The sequence below is a fragment of the Trachypithecus francoisi genome, unplaced genomic scaffold, assembly GCF_009764315.1.
Source record: "Trachypithecus francoisi isolate TF-2019V2 unplaced genomic scaffold, Tfra_2.0 Lachesis_group19, whole genome shotgun sequence".
Classification (NCBI taxonomy): domain Eukaryota; kingdom Metazoa; phylum Chordata; class Mammalia; order Primates; family Cercopithecidae; genus Trachypithecus; species Trachypithecus francoisi.
In genome coordinates, this window is record NW_022681464.1 from 26,368,456 (window position 1) to 26,391,469 (window position 23,014).

Below are 23,014 nucleotides of genomic sequence, written 5' to 3' on the forward strand. Positions count from 1 at the left end.
TTATTTTATGCTCTGTTGGATACTCCTCTGATTCTGTGCTTCTTTCTTCCCATAATATTTTCTAAATTATTGTTATATTTTTGTAAAAATGTCTCTGTCTTATTATTGCTACCTGCAAAATTAACAAAGTATCTTATATTTAATATTTTTTCAGTTAACTGTATTGGGTCTTCCCAATGAAAAAAAAAATCTTTAGGAAAGAGTGATAACTTTGCCTTTCGCTTTCTAATATTTATAATGTTTTTTGGGGGTGATGTTTTGAATTAATTGGTGAAGATCTTTTGAGTAATGTAAATGATATCAATTTAATAAAAGATTTTTTTTTCTCCTCCTCTTCCTCCTCCTCCTTTACCTTGTTGATGATGATAGAAATGTATCAAGTACTTCACTATATAAAAAGATAAAGGCTTTGCTAACACATGTGCATGTTTGAATGTATTTATGATATATTTCAGCTTTGATCTGGAATCAAACATTATTTGTGATTTCTATATCAATATTTAATAAGTTAATATAAATAAATGTCTTAATATATTATATTTGGTTTGCTGTATATTATTTTAATATTCCAAGATTCTATTTATTGGTATTTATAGTAGATATTTCACATCACTTTTCAGAACTAATCTTGCTCTCAGTGGTGGTGTTGCTTTTAAAATTCATCTTTGCCAGGTTGCTGTATTAGCCCCGACTCTCTAGAAAACAGACTCTGAACAAAATATTAAAGTGTTGACACATTAATTGGGATGTTCAAGTTCAGTAAAAGTGAGGAAACAAAGATAAACAAGGCAAGGAAAATTGGAAGTGCCATGATGATGGGCCATTGTTGGTCGTTACTTGATGACAAGCCAGGCAGAGACATGGCAGGTAGCTCAGGAAGTATGTTCTCCAGCCATGTATACCACTTTGCTATAGTTGTTATACCAAAATACCAAGGATCCAGTGGCTTACACAACTGACAAGTATTTTCTCACAGTTCTGGAGGGGAGAAGTCCACGATCTAGGTACTGGCAGGTTTGGTTTCTTCAGAGGCCTCTCTCCTTGGTATACAGATGTCCACTTTCTTGCTTTGTCTTCACATGGTCTTTCCTCTGTATGTCTGTATCCCTAGTGTCTCTTTGTATGTTATAATTTTCACTTTTTGTGAGGGCATCAATCAGGTTGGATTATGACCCATCCTAACAACCTCATTGTAATTCAATTACCTCTTTAAAGACCCTATCTCCAAATAGTTACATTCTGAGATACTGGAGGTCGAGACTTCAACATATTTAAGGAGAAACAATCAGACCATGGCACCATGCAAAAGAAATTTCATTTCTGAACACTCCACAGAGGGAAAATGGAAGGAGGATCTATTTTTGTTAAACTCCTCTCATTTTCCATTGACCAAGGTTCATCCCATGGGAACCCAGCTCTCCCAAATAATGACGTTTCACATAGAAGAACTTAAGGAGTCAATCACATAAATAAATTCAGATTGTGGGGCTTGCTATTCAGAAGACCCAGAACTTCAACCTGTATTCCAGGCCAACAAAGTATATTGAAAATATTCTCAAAGCAGTGCAGTTCAGAATCTGAGGAGCTGTACATATGGTTTGCTTCTGAAACAGCTTTCCTATAATCATGTTGACTTTGTAAGGGGAATTTGGGAGCTTTCATTTTCTTTCTACAGTAAATTGCCTCAGAATTATTTTTTCAATTAATTTGAAATAGTTCACTTGAGAAATCATGTGGGTGTGACATTTTGGAGAAGAACATTCTTCATCAACATTCTCTATTTGTCTTTAATGATAATTCATCTATTTAAGGTTTTATAACTTTTCGAATCAAACTTAATAACTCATATATTCCTAAAAACTTCTCTATTTCGTTTATTTTCAAATATATTTGTCTTGTTTTGTATGAAATTATCTCTCAAAAGACAAATTAATCTCTTTTATTATTGAACGTTTCTACTTTCTGGCTTTCATATTTAATCTATCACTTACAATTATTTCTTCTAGTGTTTTTATCTTATATCAATTCACTAACTTCTGCTTTTAAAAAACTTTTTAAGCCTCCACTGTAGTTTTTTTGTTTTTTTTTTAAATATAAAAAATGCATGATGGCTGGGTGTGATGGCTCACGCTTGTAATCCCAGCACTTCAGGAGGCCGAGGCCGGCAGATCATGAGGTCAGGAGATCGAGACCATCCTGACTAACACAGTGAAACCCTGCCTCTACTAAAAATACAAAAAATTAGCCAGGTGTGGTGGCATGTGCCTGTAATCCCAACTACTCAGGAGGCTGAGGCAGGAGAATCGCTTGAACCCAGGTGGTGGAGGTTGTAGTGAGCTGGGATCGCTCTATTGAACTCCAGCCTGGGTGACAGAGCAAGACTCTGTCTCAAAAACAAACAAACAAACAAAAAACAAAACAAAACAAAAAATGCATGACATAACAAGAAATAACAACAACAATAAACTTTCTAAATTTCATCATTTCTCTTGTTTTCATTAGCTAAGGCTTTGGCTTTTTCACTTGTCAAATCTGAGTCAATTTCTTTTAAATGTATATCCATTATGTAAATACTTGGTTTTCTAAAACTATCTAATTGTTCTTTATTTTTAAGATATTTGAGTCTAAACCTTTTAAATGTATTAACTTCTATTATCATTGGAATATTTGATTTAAAAATACGCCTTTTTGACTTATAGTCAAAAATTGTATTGAGTATAATTTATATACAATGAAACAACAAAATCCTAATTTATCTTTTCTTTTTGTTTTTTCTTTGAGACAGGATCTTGCTGTGTTATCCAGGCTAGAGTGCAGTGGCATGATCTCAGCTAATTATAGGCTTCCTGTCCTGAGCCCAAGTGATCTTCCCACCTCAGCTTCATAAGTAGATGAGACCACAGGCACGCTGCACCAGGCCTGGTTCATTTTTGTATTTTTTCTAGAGGCGGGGTTTCACCATGTTGCTCAGGCTGGTCTCAAACTCCTGGGCTCAAGCTGACATCCTGTCTCTACTTCCCACAGGGCCGGGATGACAGACATGAGCCACATCACCCAGCCTAATTTTTCATTTTAATAAGTTTTGAAAAATTTATACATCTTTGTAACCTCAATCCAAAAAGGGATATAGAAAGTTCTCTGGATATCTCTTTCCAGTCAGTTTTCAAAACTACAGAAGCAACCACATTTTAACTTGCAACATCAAAGATTAGTTTCATGTGCTCTTATGTCATCAAAATAGAAGCATAAAATATGCCTTTCTTTTAGTTAGCATAGTGTTTTTTGAAATTCATCCATGTTGTCATGTATGTGGGGATTAGAGTGGGCCCTAATTCAATCTGGTGTGATTATAAAAAGAAGGTTAGACACACGAAAGAGACAACAAGTGCATGTGTGCACAAAGGAAACATCATGTGATGACATGGCAGCAAGACAGTCATCGCAAGCTGGGAAGAGAAACCTCAGAAGAAATCAAACCCAGCAGCACCCGATCTTGGGCTTCCAGCCTCCAGAGCTTTGAGGAAGATAAATTCCCATTATTTAAGCCACCCAGGCTGTGGCGTTTTGTGATGGCAGCTGTAGCAGGCTAATACTTGGATAAAGCTGCTATGAACATCTTGATATCCTGGACTTGTTTGTTTGTTTGTTTTTGAGATGGAGTCTCACTCTGTCACCTAGGCTGGAGTGCAGTAGCTCAATCTCGGCTCACTGCAACCTCTGGTGATTCTCCTGCCTCAGCCTCCTGAGTAACTGGGACTACAAGTGCCCACCACGCCTGGCAAATTTTTGTATTTTTAGTAGAGATGGGATTTCCCATCTTGTGCAGGCTGGTCTCAAACTCCTGACCTTGTGATCTGCCCACCTCGGCCCCCCAGAGTGCTGGGATTACAGGCGTGAGCCACTGTGCCCAGCCCCTGGACTCTATTTTATATATATTTTTTAATAGACATGTGTTTTCTTTCCTCTTGGGCAAATACCTTATAGCAGCAGTCACAGTCTTTTTGGCACCAGGGGATGGTTTCATGTAAGACAATCTTTTCATGCACGGTGGGTGGGGGTGATGGTTTCAGCGTGATTCAAGTGCGTTATGTTTATCATTAGATTTGCACAAAAATCCCGCAACTTAAATCCCTCGCATGCGCAGTTTACAATAGGGTTCCTGCTCCTGTAAGAAACTAATATCGCCTCTGATCTGATAGGAGGTGGAACTCAGGCGGTAATGCTCACTTATCTCCTGCTGTGAGGCCTAGTTCCTAACAGGCCACAGTCCAGTACCAGTCCATGCCCTGGGGGTTAAGGACCCATACCTTAGAGTACAGTTAGATGTATGTCTTACTTTTAAAGTAAATGCCAAACTTTTCCCTAATGCAGTTGCATAATTTTACACTCCATCAGCAATGTGTGAAAAGTTCCAGTTGTTCCATATTTATGCCAATGTTTAGTGCTGTCAGTCTTTTTATGTGAGTCATTCTAGTGAGTGTAAGGTGGTGTTTCATTTTGCTTTTAATTTGCTCCTTCTTGATAGACCAATGACACGTGTCTTAGTATGTTTTGTGCTGCTGTAACAGAGTACCTCACATTGGGTAATTTTTAATGAACAGAAATGTATTAGCTTGCACTTCTGGAGGTTGGGAAGTCCAAGTTCAAGGGGCCAGCAACTGGCAGAGACCTTCCAGCTGTGTTGCCCCATGGCAGAAAGGCAAAGAGAGGGCAAGAAAGAACAAAAGATGGAACTCTCAGCCTCAAGACCTTTTACAGTGGACATTATCCATGCATAAGAGTGGAGGTTTCATGACGTAAACACCTTCCATTGGGTCACACCTCCCAACACTGTTCCATTGAGCCACACCTCCCAACACTCTTGCATTTGGGCCACACCTCCCAATACTGTTCCATTGGGCCATACCTCCCAACACTGTTTCATTGGGCCACACCTCCCAACACTGTTCCATTGGGCCACACCTCCCAACACTGTTGTATTTGGGCCACACCTCCCAACACTGTTGCATTGGGCCTTAAGTTCCCAGCACATGCTTTTTGGGGTATAGATTCAAACAATAGCAACATGGAACACATTTTCATGTGCTTACTAGCTACTTAGATTTTGTTGTTGTACTGCCTGTGTGTTCAGTCTCTTACGTATTTTTAAGTAGTTATATTAAATACTGAGTAGTTTATCTTTATTTTATTGATTTATGGGACATCCTTGTTAACAACAACAAAAAAAAGGGTGTAAGTACATTGTCAGGTACATGTACCAGAAATATTTTTCCCCAATTAATGTCTTCCCTTCTTATTTTCATGATTACTTTTGATCAATAATTTTTTTAATTCTGATGAAGACAAATGTATGTGTTTTATGGTTAATACTTTTTGTATCTTGTCTGTTTTGGGAAAAACTCTTAAAATTGTTTTTCCTCTGCTCTCACACCACAACAATCAACCCAGAAGAGTTCTGAGACCAAATGTGTGGGGATTTTTCCCCACCAACAAGCAGTAGACACCAGCTAAGTATTCTCCAATTAAATTCTGACACTATCTCCGGATAGAGAGTGTAGAGGTTGTTCATCCCAAAGACTCCCCCTCCCTCCACCACCCCTGCCCCTGAACACCGGTTTCAAGTCTGGGCCTACAGAACTTCTCACCAACCAGATTCTTCAAGTCTGGGTTCCCACATCCCCTACTTTGGGTGCAATTAATTTGCTGGAATGGCTCACAGAACTCAGGGAAATATTTCCTTATGTTTACTGGCTTATTCTAAAGGATATTATAAAGGATACAGATATAAAGAGATGTAGGGGATGAGGTATGGAGACAGCTGTGCAAAACTTCCATGCCCTTCCTGAGTGCATCACCCTCCAGAATCTTCCACATCTTCAACCTTCCGGAAGCTCTGGAACCATTCCTCTTGAGTTTTTATGGAAGCTTTGTGAAATCAGCATTTCTTCCCCCAGGGTATAGGGTGGGACCTTTTCTGGAGAAGGTCTTACACCTACAATTAAAAAGGCAGGGAAGATTAGAGTCCTGCCTCAGGGCAGGTGACAGGAGGGTAGGAGAAGGTCCAGAGAGATTCTGTTTCCTAAGACAGAGGCCCCCTGAGACCTCACATACCCAACATTGTAACAAAAGACTATAACAAAGGCTATGGGAGGTATGAGTCAGAAACTGAATGAAAATCAATACATGTGTACATGTATTCTGATACATACCATTGTCCCACAAATTTATACTTATTCCAAGGCTGCAAAGATATTCTTGTATGTTTTCCTCTAGAGGCTTTATGACTGGCCTTTTTAATTTTAGTTCTATGATACATCTTGTATTAACTTTTGGGTATGGATCAAATAATTCAAAATAATTATTAAAGAAGATACTTGTAGAATTCTTGATGCCTTTTATTTGTACTGATCATTTAAAAAAAGAAAAAGAAAAAGAAAACATTGACCATAAGCTAAAAGTTGGAATGTTGTTTCCTATTTCATATATAACATCTTTCCCTTCTGCTGCGGCTCCTCTAGGAATGAAAAGAGAACATGGATCTCTTTCTTCTCTCTTGTGAAGGGTTTGTCACTGTCTGAAATTTTATTCATTTAGATTTGTTATATTTTCAGCTGTCTACTGTTTTTCATTTGTTTGTTTCTTATAATGAATGATTATTCAAATAAATTATTAGGTTGGTGAAAGAGATTTCTGCCATAATGAGAGGAACCTACTGCAATCAGGAGACTTCTCTGCCCTTGAGATAAGTAAGCATCTCTTTCAAAACAAATAAACAAACAAACCACACCACCACCACCAAAAACAGCAAAAGTACTATGACTTTTGCAGCTTATTTGGCATTTCAGTAGGTTCAGAAATTGTCTCTTAGGAGACTTAGATCCTTTCTAGATCCTAACTGAAAATGGAATTCCCATATATACTGATTTTTCTTGCCTTCTAGATCTTCCTGTATACTTCATTATTTTGTTTGTTTTTGTTAACCTGGAATCTTGAAAAATATAATATAGATAATTTTAGTTTCTGTACTATTGAGTGTTTAGAAATAGTACTAAGACATTATATGCCATTTAATATTATTATACTTAATATCTTATAAAAGGTGTAGTATTTATTTAAATAATATTACCAAAATGTTTTCCCCTTTGTTCTATATTTTAATAAATCCACAATTTCATCCTATGGGTTCACCATTTCAGATGGGTTGATTTTGAGTTATTATTTGGATAGCTGAAATAACGTTAAGTGGAAAAATGTTATGAATTTTCTTTTTAGAAGACTATATAGGTGAAATATATCTAATCTAATACACATTTAAGACTATTTTTTTCCTCGATGTACCGCAGAAGTCATTTCATTTTTTTGATATTTTATGTTTTATGAAGAAAAAGCAAAAAAAAAAAGATGTTTGTTTTTTATCATCTTAGATACTTGCTATTTTTCTCTGATCTTCATAGGATGATTTAGTTATTTTTAGCAACTTTATAATTTATGTTCTTAAATTGTTTGCAAGTTCTCCCCTTTTCTTTACTTGTTGTGCACGTGGAAATTTGGAAGAGCAAGGAGTTCACAATAAAATCTATCTATGCACAGAACTTTCCAAAGTTTATGTTATAGGTTGTGTCTCTCACCCTTAGGGCAGTGTTAGGGTATTCTCTGCTCCTTTTACTTATTTTTGTAAGTTTTTTTGTTTGAGAGAAGGGAATTTTACTCTATTGTTTTAAATTCATAGAAAATCCCAATATGTTTTTTTCTAATTGATAAATAAACTGCCACATATTATTTCTCTGACAGTAAAAACCAAAGTTGGAAAACACATAAAAATCTATGATTTAATATCACATAATAAAAATACTTAAAGAGTAGTATTTTGGCTATGATGGTTAGTATTATTTTTAAACATTTAAATACATTTGTATTTGAATTCTGAAGAAGGGATGGGAAATTTATTACAAGTTTACATTTACAAGTAGCAGTCTATATTGTATTTTGTTGTTAAGCATCCCAAATTTTTCTCCAGATACTCTTAATTCTATCAAGCTGGCATTTTATTTTTAAAGTTTAAATAAATTAGCATGTCATATAAAGCCATCCTACGTTTGCAAAATCAGGCTCAGTCACTCAACATGCACTTAGGATTCTTTATTCCACATCAGTACCTCTGTAAATGTTATTTCTGATGCTTAGTTTGATCATCTTTTTTCTCTCTTCACAGTGAACTGAAACTTTCCTTCAGTGTCAAAATCATATGTCATGTTACCCATCTGAAGCATAGGGAAAACTGTCATATCCATACATAACTCATATACTGGTTGCAATTTTGTATATTATTTCAATCATTTATTTGTATTCTATGCTAAACTCTGTGCTCCTAGAAATTAAGGATTATATCTTATTTATCTTTGTGTTCTTAGTGCCTACATTATACGTTGCCTTAATAGTTTAAGTAACTCCTGAACGAGTGGACCACAATAGTTCCATGGCTACTTGGCTAACTTGCACTAATTGCTGAGCCACTTTCCATACCATTCGTCACCATCGTGAAATGTCATATACAAAATGTCATCACTCTGGTTGAGATTTCCGAAATGAACATGACCTACATCCTTAAAAACAAAAACAAAAACAAAACAAAAGAAAAAACAAAACAAAAACCCCAGGAACTTGTCTTGAACCTTTGAACTTGGCCAACAGCCCCAGTCACAACATACTTGCAAACATCTGAATTTTGCCGCGCTGCAACTCCTGAATAGCAACAACCAGTGAAATAGGAACCCCTGTTCTAAGCCAGCCACCTCCACCAATGATAATTCTTTCAAAACAGCTTCTGTGATCACCCTTAGCTTCCTTTTAAAAACTCCTCTTCCTCTCTCTCTCTTCAGAACACAATTTGGCTTGTTGATGAAACGGTGTCTCCCAAATTGTAATTCCTAAGACCCCAGTAAATGCCTTGTCTTACTGCTTTGCAGTCTGCTTTTTGTCTCTTCTTTTGACACTAAGCAAATAAAATTTAAAATTCACCAAAATCTATTTAAGTCACAAAGGATAATAATAATAAAAAAAAGCGAGGCTTGCAATTTTTGAGCCTTTATTTAACTTAGTAATAGTCTGTCAATACATTATATTCATCATAGACTCCTTCCCACTCTACTTTCTTGTAAAAATGTCTTCAATATTTTTAGATACAGAGTATGTCAAAAATATCCCCTAAATATAAGGTACATGTAGGGAGATTTAGGTGGGTGGGCACAACTATACAAAAGCATTAGTTCTATGAGCACCAGTTCTTAAATAATTATAAGGCAATAGTTTAAACCTGAACTATTCTTTCATGTAAGGTGTGGTCAAATTGGCTGAACTATGGGCAAAAGACATTATTTATGATAAAATGTATAAGAAGTCAGAAAGTCATCATCAGTTAAGAAAGGGGCAAATGGCTCACACCTGTAATCCCAACGCTTTGAGAGGCCAAGACAGGCAGATCACTTGAGGTTGGGGGTTCGAGACCAGCCTGGCCAACATGGTGAAACCCCATCTCTACTAAAAATACAAAAATTAGCTGGGCTTGGTTGGTGCACTTGTAATTCCAGCTACTCAGGAGGCTAGAATTGCTTGAACCCAGGAGGTGGAGGCTGCAGTGAGCAGAGATCGCACCACTGCACTCCAGCCTGGGTGATGGAGTGAGACTCTGTCTTAAAAAGAAAGAAAGAAAAAAAAAGGTGGGAGGCAAAAGGTAAAAGTTACAAGTTTAACAATGAATCATCAATATGAAAAAAACAAAATACAAAATAATTTTATTCGGAAACATTTATTTTAACATGGTCAGTTGTATATCTTATTGCTCAATTAAAGTTTCAACTTAAAAGGAACTCTAGTTGAGCCAAAGACAAGAAATAATGTTGATCTTGTAACATCAATATTGGTAATTTTTTAAATAGAGAAAATAATTATAAAGTTTTTTGACGTTGGATCGAAAAGCGCTGTGCCAAATTCTTCAAATTTTCAGCAGATACCTGTTTCATATTTTTAGTGAATCAACATACATCTACCAGCTTAGGAAAGGTTATTTCAAATGGTTATTTTGCCAGAATTGTAACTATGTATTTATATGGGTGCAGAGGAAGACACACATTATTCTTCACAAAGAGAAAGATTAATAAAATATTGATAATGCAATGATTTAAATTCACTCCACTTTCAACTACGTAGTGATTTCAAATTAGAAAAAAAACTCAAAATTCATGTCCCAGATCACTTTTATCTTTTCATAGTTTCTCTTGGCTGTTGCCAGTAAGACTAAAAGTGTTTGTGTTAACAGATAGCCATCTCCCTTAACAACATGATTTATAATGCTAGTTGTTCTTGGAGTTAAATAACAATTCAAAATAACGGAACTTTTCAATATCTTAAGCAGGGTTTCTCTGGTAAATGCTGATTTTAACCCTCATCTCAACACATACTATGATGCTTTCTTTAATGTCTAATAAACAATAAGACTTTTTATAATGTCTAATTGTTTCGAGATTTATTTTAGTTTTCCATAGATACATGCTTTTATCATATGACTTCAGGAATAAAGTAATACACCTTATTCTATTCTTTAAAAGTTCTTACGATGGCCTGTAAATCTTTAACTGCAAGGTAGACAGAAAGTAAATTTTATATGATGAGTTATTTTCTCTGTCTTGTTCACCACTATATCTCAATGCCTAGAACAGTGCCTAGCACATGTGGAACAAAAAACAAATTAATGTATGAACTCATATAGAGCAAAGTGAACTACTTTTATTCTAATTGCAGGAGGAGTTTATTCTACAATGTCTTATAAAAAGATTCTCATTAAAATATTTTGCTAATCAGGAACTTTAATGTGAGTCACCTTCAAAGTTAGTGATTTTAGATTGTTACCTTCACTCTCCCAGAAATAATACTTATGTCTTGTCTAAGAGCATTCAAGGTGACTTCCTCACAGCAACATCTTGCTCCTTTTACTGGTTTTGTATTCATCTAAAACTCCTTGGCAGTAGCTTAGAGCAATCTGAAAACTCGAATATAAACCTAACAGTCCAACAGGCTCTAGAAGTAACTTTGTACTGTTCTCCTCATATCCTGGGTTTTTTGATAATGCTCCTGCCTCTTTCAGAGTTATGTCTTATGTTTCAAATGAGGAGATTGACTCCACTGCTATTGCTGAACTACAAAAATGCTTTCAGCCATCCTATAAAATCTATTGTAATGCTTAACAATAAAACCCATAAAGCTTTTTTTCAAATTTTTGGGATATAATGTGCTAGGCAAGGGAATGTTTACTCCAAAATAATTTCCATTCTTTACATTCTGTATGTATCTTATATAACTAAAGAACAATTTTTATAACACAAAAGCCACTTGGAAAAAAAAGATGATATAATTAACAATATTAAAATTGTTATTCAGTTTACATTTGAATTTAGTGTAGAAAATTTAACATTGATGAAAATTAAATCACTGCTTTATTTTTCTTTAGATTCTACTGGTCAGAGACTGTCCTGAAATTGCTTGTTTCTTTCAAACTCTACAAACTGAGTTGAATAGAAGCAGAAAGATACAGATTATCATAAATTCCCAGGGAATTTTTCTAGCCATCAATGAGCAAATTAAACTTTTTGCTGCCACTGCTTTTCTTACTGATTTCAATTATCTCCAAACAGACCCAACAAAGCACAAAGAGCCCTACAGAAGAATAAACATCCAAAAATAGAAAGTACATGAATGTACAACGAGACCTATGCAAAGACCACAGGGGAACCACTACCTGCTAAAGGGCTATACAGCTGCAAAGTGGTGTCTGTGTAATAGCAAAGCAATTGGTAATAAAAATGAATTCTTAGAACAAACGAGTGTGAAGTTAATGGCAAATGAGGAAACACATCTATTGTCAATGAGACTGGGAGAGTAATAAAAGGGCAACAGGCTTCAACATCATGTTTGATTGAAAAGTGAGATTTTAAAATTACAGTTGAGTCTTGAACACGGGGATTAGTGGCTCCAACTCCCTGCACATCTATCTTGACTCCAAAACCTTAACTGCTAGTAGCCTGCTTTTGACCAGAAGACTTTCAGAGAACATAAACAGTTGATTAACACGTATTTTGTATTTTATGTGTATTATATACTGTGTTCTTATAATAAAGTATGCTAGAGAAAAGAAAATGCTATAAAAATTATGAGAAAGAGAAAATATATTTACTATTTATTAAGTAAAAATTGCTCATCACCAAAGCCTACTTTGTTATCTTTTCTTTGAGTAGGCTGAGGAGAGGGAGAAAGAGGAGGGGTTGGTCTTGGTGTCTCAGGCAGGGGTGGCAGAGGTGTAAGAGGTGGAGGATGGAAGATACTTGCAAGTTACTTGGTGTAACTTTACAGAAATACTTTGTAATTTCTGTCTGTTTTCTTTTTCATTTATCTTAAAATGTTTATATATAGTACCAATCCTTGTTTCACAATTTGCTTTACTTTGGGTGCCCCTATCATAGAAAAGTTTATGTCATAAAAGAAGCCAAAATCAGTCTTGGGTGACCAAAGCTCTTTTGCTGGATTGTCTGATGTCTGCTTGTTTTCTGACACCACTTAATTCTAAGTCTTCTTCCTTATCATCTGGCACTGGTTCAGAAGCACTCAAGCAATCCCCATCAAGTTGTCTTCTGTTAATTCCTTTGGTGTGGTGTATATCAGCTCTTGTATTTCTCCAAGATTCATACCTTGAAACTCTTCACGCTTACCCATCTTTTTTGCCATATCCGCAATTTCTTTCATGATTTTCTTTATGGCTCTGTCATAAATCCTGTGAAGTTATGCACAACATCTGGACACAGCTTTCTATATCGATAACTTATTGTTTCATGCTTGATGACTTCCATGGCTTTTTCTATAACAATGATGACATTTTCAATGGTGTAATCCTTCAAGACTTTCATGACATTCTCTCTGTTGGAGTTCTCTTGCATAGCATTGATAATTCCTTCCATATAATATCATGGTTAATGAGTCTTAAAGGGCCTCATAACTCCTTGATTTAGAGGCTTAGTGAGAAACACGTGTTTGGGGGCAAACAGACCATTTTGACACCTTTGACATGGAAGGTGGCCACAGGGGCATTCTGGCTGGCCGAGGGAATTGTCCAATATCAAAAGAACTTTAAAATGCAGTCTCTCACTGGCAAGGTTTCTCTGACATCAGGGACAAACCATCAATGGAATCAATCCAGAAAAGGGGCTCTCCCTGTCCAGGCCATCTTGTTGTACATCCAAAATACTGGCAGCAGTTGGAGCACTTGAGGCCCAGGGGTTAGCACCTTTATAGATAAGGGCAGTCTTGATCACCAAACTGCATTTGTACAAAACAGTAGAGTTAGCTTTGCTATTCCTGCCTTAAATTCTGGTACACACTTCTCTTCCTTACTAATAAATATCCTTAGTGGCTTTTTTTTTTTTTTTTTCCCAGAGTGGAGCACTTTTGTCTGTATTCAAAAACTGTCCAGGCAGATACCCTTCTTTATTTCAGTGATTTTCTTGATGATATTTGGGGAACACATCTGCTGTCTCTTGGTTAGGACAAGCTGCTTTTTCCATTATGTTGATACTTTTAAAACCAAACTTCTTTCTAAAATTGTCAAACCATCCTTTGCTGGCATTAAATTCCACTTTAGAGACTTCACCTGTTTTTTGGTTGCTTGTTTGTTTGCTTTGTTTGTTTTGCTTTATCGCAGTAACTTAGAGTTTTCTAAAATCATATTAGACTCCATAGTTATGCCTTTCTTATAGCAATCCTGTACCTACATAAAATCTGCATTTTCAATACTATATGAAAAGATATTTCACAAAAAGTGAAAAGCTTTGGCTCCTGCTGGGATAGTTGAAATGATGGCTTCACACATTTTATTTTTGTTTTTTGCAACAACCTTTAACTGGGTTCATTTGTGTTGAAATTGTTGGGAGCTGCAACTACAGACCTCTATGAAACATATTAAGCAACTCAACATTTTTCTGTAATGTTGTGACTCTTCTCTGCTTTTTGAGAGCACATCCAGCATCACTAGTGGCACTTCATATGGGTCCCATGGTGTTATTCAAGGTTTTCGATATTGCACTAAACAGGAAGAACACGATGCAAGAACCACGAGAGCTCATTTTCGTATCATCATATTCAATTTACTGGAGGGATGAAATACTCACAGGGAGATTATTAGCATCACAGGACACTTTAAGTGGATACTCACAACAGTTAATCTCGCTGCAACAGCAATAGAAGGTGACTATGAAATAACAGTGGTACAGGCCGGGTGCGGTGGCTCAAGCCTGTAATCCCAGCACTTTGGGAGGCCAAGACGGGCGGATCACAAGGTCAGGAGATCGAGACCATCCTGGTTAACATGGTGAAACCCCTTCTCTACTAAAAAATACAAAAACCTAGCCGGGCGAGGTGGTGGGCGCCTGTAGTCCCAGCTACTCGGGAGGCTGAGGCAGGAGAATGGCGTAAACCCGGGAGGCGGAGCTTGCAGTGAGCTGAGATCCGGCCACTGCACTCCAACCTGGGCGGCAGAGCAAGACTCTGTCTCAAAAAAGAAAAGAAATAACAGTGGTACAGTATGAACTACTGCTAATTTTATGCAATTATGATTTAATACTGAATCCTTGCATTTGTTTATATTTCTCTTAACTGTGAATAGTGCCGTATACAATCTGTAAGTGTTAGTGTGTTGGTTTTGACAAATTTTAACTTTTTGTCATAGATTTGTGTATATTTTATGGTAGTAAATGATAAAATAGACTACTAGCTACATACACTTTGTGCATTCATGCCATATCTAACTTTCTGTTAATTTTTTAAAATATTTCTAGTAATTTATTTAAGAGTTTTTTCAATTTGTCACAATCTCAAAAACATTTCCAATATAATTGTTGAAAAAAACAGCATATAAGTGAATTTGTGCCATTCAAAAGTGTTGTTCAAAGGTCAACTGTATACTGTTGGAAGCATTAAAGAAATAGTTAAATCAAATCAAGTTCCTGTCTTTGCTTTGCTATTTGCTAGTTATGTAAGCTTAGGCAAGTATCAATCCTCTCTAAAATTATTTGCATCTAAAGAAATAAGGTGATATCACTAAGTTAACACATTCTTACAATGATTGAATGGTTTAATGCATATAAAGTTTTTAGAGAGTTCCCTAGCACACAGTTAATTCCTAACAATAATTTAATAATAATTGTTCCTTTTGCTTGGAATCATTTCTTTTCAGAGTTGACTGGCTAAGATTTGTCATAAACTTTCTGAAACGTTATAATACTCAGGACCTCTCATCTCTCTCTCTCTCTCTCTTTCTCTCTCTCTCTCTCTCTCTCTCTATATATATATGTAGGAGATAGCTATACACACACATATATATGTTAACCATAAAATTATATCTTTAAAAGTTACTTTAACAATAAGGGATATTTCCCCTGTAAAAAAAATTGTAGTTTTTAGCTCTGAAATCTACTTACAAATGGACCCAAATATCAACATGAAATAAAGAAAGGCATTGGCTTTGGCATCCTAAGATCTGGTTTTGAATCCATCTTGGTCATGTAGCTGCATAATCCTGGACAAGTTAAACTAAAAACTTCAATTGTTCATCTGGAAAATACTGACAATAACAATCCCATCAGAATTTTGTGAAATTAAATGAGATAATATATACAAAGGAAGAAAATCTAGAACACAGAAGATATTCAATAAATATGAGAGTCTTCATTTTACTACAATTACAGCAATAACTGTTCAAAGGAAAAATTGATCATCAGTGGCCAAATAAACTCTACATTCTCTATAACTTGGTGAAATCTAGGTGACAAAAAATTGTATAGGTGGAAAGACTAATGCATCTCTTTTGAGTTTCCAATAAAGTATTAAATATCAAAATTAAACATTTCCTTTAGAGAGAAGTATTACTTTTAACATGCTCTAAACTACATAAATGTATTCTGATTTATTATCCTACTAGTTTTTGTAACTTCAACTGTGCCCTTCTGCTCAAAAGGGAACAAATATTCAAAACTCACTTTCAATCTTTTGTGTTTTTTTTCATTTTTTTTATGACAAACACTTTTGCCATTTATATATGCCTTCCTAGTGGTATAGCTTGTTATGTACCTTGTTAAAAATGATAGAATGTTAGTAAAGTAGGTGCGTATACCAGTCATATTCTTTCAAATAACATAGTATGTCTTTTTTCTTTAAAGTGGTCGATAGACACAAACATGAAGTACAAAAAATGATTATTTCTCCCTTCAAATTCTATGAATAAATACATCATGAAAATGGTACAAACATAAAAGTTAAAACCCCGCCTCTAGTAAAAATACAAAAATTAGCCAGTCATGGTAGTGGGCACCTGTAGTCTCAGCTACTTGGGAGTCTGAGGCAGGAGAATCACTTCAACCCAGGAGGTGGAGATCGCAGTGGGCCAAGATCACGCCACTGCGCTCCAACATGGGAAACAAAGTAAGACTCTGTTTCAAAAAAAAATTTTTTTGTTATGAATTCAAGCTTAAAACAAAATTGCGGGGAGAAGAAGGTAAGAGAGTGACTCTTTGTATCATCCTTTTATACCATTTAGTCCTTGGGTAGATATTTATTTATTTATTTATTTATTATTTATTTATTTGAGACGGAGTCTCGCTCTGTCGCCCAGGCTGGAGTGCAGTGGCCGGAACTCAGCTCACTGCAAGCTCCGCATCCCAGATTCACACTATTCTCCTGCCTCAGCCGCCTGAGTAGCTGGGACTACAGGCGCTCGCCACCTCGCCCGGCTAGTTTTTTTGTATTTTTTAGTAGAGATGGGGTTTCACTGTGTTAGCCAGGATGGTCTTGATCTCCTGACCTCGTGATCCGCCCGCCTCCGCCTCCCAAAATTCTGGGATTACAGGCGTGAGCCACCGCGCCCGGCCAGATCTTTATTTTTAAGGACAAGATGACGGGGCACTTTAAGTCACGCCTGTAATCCCAGCAATTGGGAGGCTTAGGCAGGAGGATTGCTTGAGCTCAGGAGTTTAAGACCAACCTGAGCAGCATGGCAAGACTCTGTCTCTACAAAAACAACAACAACAACAACAACAACAAAAATATACATAAATATAGAGAGAGAGGCCCAGTGCAGTGGCATGCGTGTGTTGTCCCAGCTTCTCAGGAGGCTGAGGTGGGGGACTGCTTGAGCCCTGGAGGTCAATGGTGCAGTGAGTAGTGATCACGCCACTACCCTCCAGCCTGGGTGACAGAGTAAGACCCTGTCTCAAAAACAGAAAGAAAAAAGAAACAAAATTTTTGAGTTAGCTATTCAGTGATAATTACATAGAATCATTTCCTATGTCCATGTCATACACATCATAGTTCATAAATCTTTGGTGGCTCCTTCTTAACATATAGTGGTTAGATTATTTGAATATTTCTTCTCATTTTTTAGAGGTCCTCTTAAGCAATGCTCATCATTCCTCCTTTATTTATGCCAGACAATGATGAAGAACTACCCTGTGCAAAGAACAGTATAAAATAAACTATGATTTTTTCATACAATGAGATGAAAGATCTTCCCTCCTAAAGAGGTAAGACACAAGTGTAAGTATATGGTAATAGGTAAAATGACATAAATGAACTTCAGAATATTATGGCTATGTGTAGGAGGAAATGATTACTTTGAGGTAGGAGGGGAAGAAAGAGCTACTCAAAAAAGTTATTTTGTGCTCTGTCTTGATAAATGAGAGGAACTGCTGTGGGTAGACCTGAAAGAGAGTAGCTATGCCAAGTGGGAGGCATGACCGTGCAAAAAGAAACATATAGGAGGGAAATCAGAAATCTCTCATAAAGCAAGTTATTTAGCTTGATGTTGTCACAAGATGCATATGGTTAAGTGGGAGATTATAGTGGAAATTTGGAATGGTGATAGAAAACAGAACATAGAAAGACAAATGAGAAATTAGTTAGAAGGACAGATCATCAATTTGTATCAACAGAAAGCCGTGGACTAGTGCTCAGCAAGGATTAAACAGAGAAGAAAATTGCCAGAGAAACTAGAGATATAAGTCTGGCAGGACTTAACCATAAGCAAAAATGTAAGTGAAATCAAACAGGAGTCTTTGGTGATGCCAAAAATGTTATTCAGAATAACTGGAAGAAACCTTATTTAGTTTTGTGTTGATTGACTTTCTACTGGTACTTGTCACAAAAACCTCTGAATACATGCAGTAGATATTCAGCTACCTGGATGAATATCTGAATTCTATTTTCTTTTTTTTTTTCTCTGAGACAGAGTCTCGCTCTGTCGCCCAGGCTGGAGTGCAGTGGCCGGATCTCAGCTCACTGCAAGCTCCGCCTCCCAGGTTCCCGCCATTCTCCTGTCTCAGCCTCCCGTGTAGCTGGGACTACAGGCGCCCGCCACCTCGCCCGGCTAGTTTTTTGTATTTTTAGTGGAGACGGGGTTTCACCGTGTTAGCCAGGATGGTCTCGATCTCCTGACCTCGTGATCCGCCTGCCTCGGCCTCCCAAAGTGCTGGGATTACAGGCTTGAGCCACCGCGCCGGGCTGAATTCTATTTTCTTCAACATATTAGCACTTAAATACAGACTACAAATCCAGAAACTATTGCTTCCTTTTCTATAGCTAAACATTAAAGACTGTAGCTTAACTTTCCTACAGCAAGATAAATAAATAAAACAGTTATTTAAAAACCTTTGAGGTTATACCGAGGTGATAATACAGTTATTTCCATTGAAAAATATACTATTTTTAATCTAATTTAACAATAAAAATAAAAGTAACATATATATCATTATAGATAATATATGCAAAGAACTTGTATATACCATTGTAGCATGACAAATAACTAACATATGTCATTTCAATCTGTTACGAAGACAACTGAAATAATATATAGACAGCATATATACATAATGTAGCTCATGACAAGTATAATACTATTAAGTCTTACCTTTTATTTATCTTTTTTCATTTCAAGAAATGCGAAATTATCAGTGATGACAGAAAAAAATCCATTTCATATATATTAACTTCCTTTCTATCCTCTTACCACTCAGAGAGAATATTTTCACCAAACATAAATAAAAGTAAGAATAATCAAACCTCTAAACATACCTCGCAGGGTTTTATCATCTTAGAATCTCTAAGTAAGAGTTTGAGCTAAAAAACAAGAGCAGATCATCTTACAATGCCTGGAGATGTTTATAACTCCTCAGTGTGTTACATATCTGCTATTTCCACATTCTGTATTGGGGCTGAAGCAAAGACCATGTTCCTCATGGTTACCAGGGCATTTCCTTGCATGTTTACAGAGGTGGCAGGATTTTACAAACTTGAGAATACCTTTGCATCTTGAAGACGTGAGAACTATTTGTGCCTTTAGCATCTGTCTCAAAATAAAAAATATCATTCTGTAAATATATAAGCCCTCACAAACCCAGTAGCCTGTACTAAACCCTACCTAACTTATCTGTGTTTGAGAATATTAGACCTTACAATTAGACCGATCTACCGACTTGTTTTTGTGTTTTATTTTCCTGAGTCCTTTAGTCCATGTTGCATAAATATTGTAAATGTTAACTTACATGTAGAGAGTGTTATAAAAATAATTATGTCTTTCTTTATATATCCACTTTATTTGAAACCTATTTATAAATTTTGGGTTACCATAAAGTCTGTTAAATATTTTCACTTATAGTTTCTCACTTCTGCTCCTATTATATTTTAATATATTAACATTTTAGATTTAATGTTTATTTATGAAACATTAGTTACTTCAAGTAAATATTAGAAAGTGGTAATGAACAGGAGGTTATGTGAATATAATTAGTGTCCCAAATGGAGAAAATTGGCACTTTTTGTCAGCATCAGACGCCTTAAAACCTCAAAGATCCTATAAGTTGGTCCTTGACATACTCTTTAAGACAAAATACATGTGAACCAAAATATAAATGACTTCTGTTTGTATTTCAAAAGATCTATAGGCCATACTACACCTTAATGAAAATAATGAAACTTGTCCTGTATACAACCTAGAGTATATCTTAAATTATCTTACTATGAGGCTTCCAGAATTATTTAGTTTTTTAAGAATATCGGTTAATTAGAACCTATTGTAAAATACATATATTCTAATGAAGGAAGCAATTCCTTAGAAGCCCATGACATGGATAGAGTATTAAGAAGTTTACTGAAAGGAAACCTCCCAAGACAATTTCCAAGGTCATATTCTGGAAACTGGATGTTTTAAACTTTCCATTTCAATTTTTAAGAGAAACTTAAAAAATAATTCAGAGCCATAAAATTCACACTTTTATGGTAACCTTCTGCCATAAATTATCACTTGTCTCCATTTATCAAGACATTCAAATATTCTTCTTTTGTAAAGTTTCTATCATATATATTTCATTATTTTCTTTTATCTGAATAAATTAATAGACAGTATCTCACACTAGAATTATTGTTTATCAGCCCTTCCTCCCTTTCCTCTCCTCTTTTCTTCCTTTTCTCTCTCTCACTCTGTATTTTCTTCAATACATTAGCACTTTATAGCAGGCTATAAACTAAAATTATATTTAAGAATTATACTCTGTCCTCTGAACATTTCTCTGTCAATCAGAACATTAGTCAGCAGTAAGGTTACATGAGGTTTATTGATTGAAAATTATTTTTAACTCTATTAAATTATTTTGCAGTCTCTCTTTTGTTTTTCATCAGTCTTAAAATTGAAACAAAAACAACAAATAAATAGTGGTACTACTGCCATTAACATAGGATAAAGTATTAACTGTACAGTGTATGTAATTTGGTGTTGTGTTCTTTTTTTAACTTTTATTTTAGGTTCAGGGGTACACGTACAGGTTTGTCATATGGGTAAACTATGTGTTACAGGGGTTTGTTATTCAGGTCATCTTGTCACCCAACTAATAAGCATAGTACGCTATAAGTAGTTTTTTGATCCTCTCACTCCTCCCACCTTTCACCTTCTTGTAAGACCTAGTGTCTGTTGTTCCCCTCTTTGTGTCCATTTGTCCTCATTGTTTAACTCCCACTTACAAATGAGAACATTTTGGTTTTCTGTTCCTGTGTTAGTTTTGTTAGAATAATGTCCTCCAGCTCCGTCCACCTTGCTGTAAGGACATGATCTCATTCTTTTTTATGACTGTGTAGTATTCCATGGTATATATTTACCACATTCTCTTTATTCAGTCTACAATTGATGGACCTTAAGGCTGATTCCATGACTTTGCAGTTGTGAATAGTGCTGCAATAAATATACATGCATTTGTCTTTATGGTAGAATTATTTACATTTCTTTGGGAATATACCCAATAATGGGATTTCTAGCTGGAATGGTAGTACTGTTTTAAGTTTTTTTAGGAATCGCTACACTGCTTTCCACAGTAGTTGAACTAATTTACATTCCCACCAAGAGTATATAAGTGCTCCCTTTTCTCCACAATCATGCCAGTATGTTCATTTTAAACACGTTAAGTTTTAATTATAGTCATTCTGACTGATATGAGATGGTATCTCATTGTGATTTTGATTTGCATTTCTCTTATGATTAGTGATGTTGAGCATTTTTTAATGCTTCTTGGTCACATGTATGTCTTCTTGTGAAAAACATCTGTTCATGTCCTTTGCCCACTGCCCACTTTTTAATGGGGTACTTTGTGTTTTGCTTGTAAATGTGTTTACATTCCCTACAGAGTCTGGAAAAAAATTTGCATGGTTTCCAAATAATTTCTCTGAATCAGTAGCTTGTCTATTTTTTATTTTTTTGCTGTGCAAAAGCCCTTTAGTTTAATTAGGCCCCATTTGTCAAGGTTTGTTTCTGTTGCAATTGCTTTTAGCATCTTATCATAAAATCTTTGCCAGGTCCTATGCTATTTCCTAGGTTATCTTCCAGGGTTTTTATCATTTTAGGTTTTACATTTCAGTCTTTAATCAATCTTAAGTTAATTTTTGTATATAGCATAAGGAAAGGGTCTAGTTTCAACCTTCTGCATAAGATTAGCCTGTTATCTCAGCAGCATTTATTGAATAGGGAATTTTTTTTTCCCACTGTTTGTTTTTGTTTGCCTTGCCAAAGATCAGATGACTGTAGGCATGTGGCATTATTTTTGAACTCTATTCTGTTCCATTGGTCTATGTGTCTGTTTTTGTACCAGTACCATGCTGTTTTAGTTACTGTAGTTTTATTGTATAGTTTGAAGTTGGGTAACATGATGCTTCAAGCTTTGTTCTTTTTGCTTAGAATTGCCTTGGCTATTTAGGCTCTATTTTTGGATCTATATAAGTTTTTAAATCATTTCTGTTTTCTAATTCTCTGAAGAGTGTCATTGGTAGTTTGAAATAAATAGCATTGAATCTGTAAATAGCTTTGGGCAGTGTGGTCGTTTTAATCCTATCCATGAGCATATAATGGATTCCATTTGTTTGTGTCATCTGTGGTTTCTTTGAGCAATGTTTTGCAAGTCTCATTGTAGAGATCTTTTACTTCCTTGGTTAGCTGTAGTCCTAAGTATTTTATTATTTTTGTGGTTATTATGAATGGGATTGCATTCTTGATTTTATAAGATATCTCATGACCAATTTTCTTTTGTAAATGTGAGAACTAGTTCAAGACTTTGGTCTTTAACAAGAAAACTGAACTGTAAGTTGTGTTGTACATCCATAGCTAATTCTCTGTGGTGCGTTTTATGTTTATCTAACTCCCAGTGACAATGTTTGTAACTCATGCAATTATTAAATAATAAGGGGTATTTTTTCAATAAAGTGTGTAAAATAAAAATCATTTTTCATAATAAATACAATATCATAAGTGTCATTTTGAAAACTTTATATTTATCCTTTATAATATTCAAGTAATATTTTAATTTTTAAAAACATTTAAATATTATCTATTTCGCTGACCCTAAGAATATGTTTGCCAGATATAGTGAGCTACTGAATTTCCAGTAGG